We start from the raw sequence: 4692 nt of genomic DNA, 5'->3' as shown, positions 1-4692 counted from the left end.
TGCCAGGTAAGTCATATGCAATGTGTCACAGGCAACGTACATGTGAACAGGACAAACAGTAACGTTCTGTCAAGTGAGACATGGACATACATATAGTAAGCTATGCAGATGTCACTAGGAGTCCACAAAAGCTCTGTAACTCTGCATTGCAGGTGGGATCAGTATTCCAGGGTAACTGCAAGCAAACATGCATGCAAACAAAGCTACAGTAAGCAGGGCTGCATGTAGTCCATTGTACAACAAACAAGCTGTACCACTTCCAGTAGGTAACACTGCAAATATGCAGGCACTATGCACATGTACATGGAAATACACAGGTCAGATGGCTAGGGTCCAGTCTCAGTGCACACAGGTGTACAGACCATGTACCGTCAGGATGTACAATAACTGGATGGAAACCCATGTGCTCATACCTGCAGTAATACACATGTCAAATAACAGACACTGAGCCTTCACTCAGTGGTTCCATACTTAGTAGGATGTATGCTACCTGGCCTGCCACCACAGTATCGCAGACATGTATGGGGACTCCCCCTCCTGTGACAGTTAGTTTTGTGTGTTGGGGCTGTCTAGCATGGTATGAGATGTGCGCTTGCAGTGCTAGGGTGCTCCTATGTGTCCTGTACCAGTCGTGTAGTACTGCACACATATCAACATCCTCAAACATCCGCATTGCAGAGTCCAGTGTGGGCAACATGCCACTTGCAGTTTACATGTCCATCATTGCGTATTAATACTTTCATTACCTTATCCCCTGTGCTACCTATGTATGTAGCCTTCTGTTGACATCCTTACCACCAGTATGCCAACATGTGCAGATGATACACTATGGTACTTACCATGGGTGTAGACAACAGTACATGACAATCATACCCTTACTGCATCAGGCATGCTGTGATATACCCACAGTTATATCAGCACACAGTACTGTTAACAACATGATACTATTACTACACGTCTATGTAGTCACCCTGTGCATCAGCAACATGTTAACCTGTGCCTGCACTGATGTTACAGATTGCAGGAGGTGGCACAGTTTCATCATATGCACAGGGTGTGAACTTGGTATGCCTGAGTCAGCCACCGATACCACCAATTGACATGTATGTGTGTTGGTGAGGGACAGCAGTACAAGGTGGGGCAATGTTGATGCAGTGTGTGCGTGTATGCGGTATCCCTAGGTGTTGTCAATTCGCATGTGTGTATGGATGCACACAGTTCCACCTCATGGCTGCCATATACTGGTGTTTGTGGACAGCCACAGACTGTACCTGCCAGGTCATACAGATCAGTGTCTCTGGCCACGGACACAGTACCTGTGCTTGCAGGGGTGCTATGGACCGTATCCGGTACCAACCCAGACTGGGTACTGTCATCAGAAGCAGGTGTTCGTTGACTGGACACAGATCCCTGTCGGGCCTGGCCAGAGCCACGTGCACGTGGTCTCCTGGGGCGGTCTGATGACAGCACAGACTCAGCATTGCTGGGGCAGCTGCTGGCACTATGGGGGCGGCCATGGCCCTGTTGTCATCCACGACGACTGCCAGCTGCTGCTGTTGCTGGCATACGCCCACGTTGATGCCTCAACCATCCACCATCGCCCTGGCTCATGGACATGCAGTTGTGGAACCGGTCTAATATGTCCCCACAACGTCTGTCTATGACATCGGTGAAATTACGGATGGCAGCTGCAATGTCACGCATACTGTCAGTCATGGCTGTGCGACATGCTGTCAGCTCCCTCAGACCCTCTCTGGTGTACCATTCCATACGTGACTGTGCCTGCATGACAGCCCGAAACATAGCTGAGGTTGTAAGACCTCTGTGGGCACGTCTGACAGGGGCAGTACACCCACAGATGCTCCCACGAGAACCCCTGGACATCTGTCTGTGTGGTACCATCTCAGGGCCATGCCCATGACTGCTTTGTGGGGATGCATGTGCCACAGATACCACATTACCCTGGTCAATGCCCACTGTATGCTGCCCATCACCTAGGGACATTGGTGACAAAGGGTGTATTGGCAGGATAACTGTGTGCATTGATGGGGTTGACAGCTGTGTACTGTCAATTGTCTGACCAATGATGGACCCTGGCATACCTTCCTGTGCCATTACACAGATGTCATCATTATCAGTACCCATGGCATCTGATTCAGTTTCCCTGCTGCCTGACACCAGAGCAGCACCAGAACCTGTGGGAGGGAAACAGGAAACACAGTATCTGAAGTAGGCAGACTTCATTCGTCTGCAACCTGTGGGTATCGGATCCGACCTCGGATCCGAGCCGGCAATTCAAAAGCTTAGGCTCCGAGCTCCTAGCTCCTCCCTCTTACCCATAACCCCTTGACAAGCCCTGACTGACCTCAGATTTCGTTTGCCGCTTTTCAAGTAGCTACGGAATTCCAGAGCTCCTGGCGTTGGTGAAAGATAAGAGATTGACTAAAAAAGTTTTCAAATTCTTTAATTTCTTTCTTGTTTCAGATAGTTTAGTGTGTGTTTAGGCTTTCCTCTCTCTTTTTGTTAATTTTATCGGGTTTTGCGTAGTGTTTGTGTGTTAGGCCTTAGGGTTACTATGTCGGAAGCCCATAAGGCTGTGTTTTCAAAATGTACCGAGTGTGGCCATAAGCTATCCCCAGCAGATGGCCACACTCGGTCGGTCATCTTGGGGTTGAACACCTGTCATCTGGTTGTACCATTTGTGCAGGGTTCAACCCCGAACTGATGGAACGGAGGTCGAAGTTGGTGCTGGCGGGTCTTTTACCCCAGATACCACCGGCCTCTGCCCTCCACTCAGCAACCTGTTGCTGTGAGTTCTCCCCTCCGGCTGGGACTCAACCTCCCTCAAAGTTGCGGAGGAAGGATTCTTCTAAGGAAAGACAGAAGGAGAGGCACAGGGAGAAGCACCACAAGAGGAGAGCCGAGACTTCCAGTTCGGCTCCTCCGTCTAAGCGGGCCTCCCCTGTGCCTTCTAGCTTTCCTCCTCCTCGGCTCCACTCCCCTCGGTTCTCTCCTGGTCCCGAGGAGGAGGCTAGCCCTTCCAGGAGGTCACCGAGGCGGCTCTCTAGGTCCGCTTCGGTGGCCTCCTCTAGATCAACCAATTCTATGAGCGAAGCGGATATGGACCGGATGATGAGGAAATTCATCCAGGCCCAAATGCAAATGGGAGTGCTCCTAGCCCCCCCCCCATCCGGGAGGGCCGACCCCTTTTCGCCCCCTTAGCTCCTTCTCCGACCCATACCACGGGTTCGGAGCAATCGGCGCCGTGCAGATTTGGATCCGGGGGTGGGTCGGATCCGATAGGTCGGCGCACCTCGGATCCGTCCCATCCCTTGAGTGCTTGGTGCCGGACCCGACCTCTGAGCCGAGGGCGAGCCTCAGATCGAGGGAGCTGGTGTGTCTTCGGCTCCATCCAGGTCAGAGCACACTGGTCTCGGATCCGGCGGTTTCGGCTCCGACTCCGATCCGTCGTCGGATCAGTGGGGTCGGCTCGGGCTTAGAAGCTGGCTCCCCTCGGCTTTCAACGTTATGGAAAGGGCACTGTCGAGGACATCCGGACCCCTGTCCCTGCCACGGCTCCATCCCGCACTCCATTGCAGTTGGGCCAGGCCCCCACCAGCCGGTCCCAGGGACAGCCCGCCTCGATGTCCCAAGTGGTTCCCTTGGAACATCCAACTGCTGAAGAGTACTCCTCGGACAGCCCCGATGAAGTACCTCGGGCGTAAGTGCAAGAGGAGGCACATGGACTCCCTGAGTCCGTCACTGAAGACACGGACTTGGATGAAGGGAAGGCTCCCTAGGTCACCCCTGAGGGCGTCTCATTTGGAGACATCATGGAGATGTTAAGGATCAGGGGGTGGTCTGCCCCAAGGCTTCTTGGACGAGTCTGTGTTCTTGGAGGCATTCGAGGCGGGCCCTTCTACCTCTTGGGTGTCCCCTCCTGCTGACCCCTGGTGGATCTTAAATCCATCAGGGCGTGGAAGGATCCGGACACCATTGAGCCTATCCTAAGCGCCCGGACGCATTCTTTCTCCTCCATCAGACCGCACCCACTGCAGTAAGGGTCCCCCAGTAGATGCCATGATGATGGCTGCAGCCACGAAGAGGGAATTGGCCCAGGAGAGTCCCTCCGTCCATCCTCCGGGCAAGGAGTCCCGTTCGATGGATCGCATTGGGAAGCGAGTTTTTAGTTCAGCGACCTTCTCCTTGACGCTGAACTACATGGCACATGTCATTAGGATGCAGTGGGATCTGATTAAAGAATACGCTGCATCTCCCGAGTCCATCTCAGTGAGGATAAACAGGTTTACTCCACCCGAATGGCCACTCTCAGATCAGTATCCAATACATCTATGCGGCTGCTGTCTCATGCTACTGAGGGAGCCGCTAGAGCCAGCGGAGCAGGCCTAGTCATGAGGCGACAGGCCTGGCCCCGCCATTGTGATTTTGCAGAGCCCTTCAAGGCGACCTTCGCGAATGCCCCTTTCGATGGTTCTGCCTTGTTTGGCAAGACTGTTCGCGAGACATTAGTCCAGGCGAAAAGGGCGGAAGACGCTGTCTGCAGTCGGAGTCCGCTTCTCAGCTCCCAGAGGTCCTTCTCTAAGAACCAAAAGGGACAGAAGAAGATGTGGTTCGAAGTCGCAGCAGTCCCAACCTGCTCGGATAACCAGTCCTTCCGTGGCAGAGGAGGGC

Source organism: Protopterus annectens, chromosome 8.part0 (genome assembly GCF_019279795.1).
Source record: "Protopterus annectens isolate FY-2018-M chromosome 8.part0, PAN1.0, whole genome shotgun sequence".
Lineage (NCBI taxonomy): Eukaryota > Metazoa > Chordata > Ceratodontiformes > Protopteridae > Protopterus > Protopterus annectens.
This window is presented reverse-complemented; position numbering follows the sequence as displayed.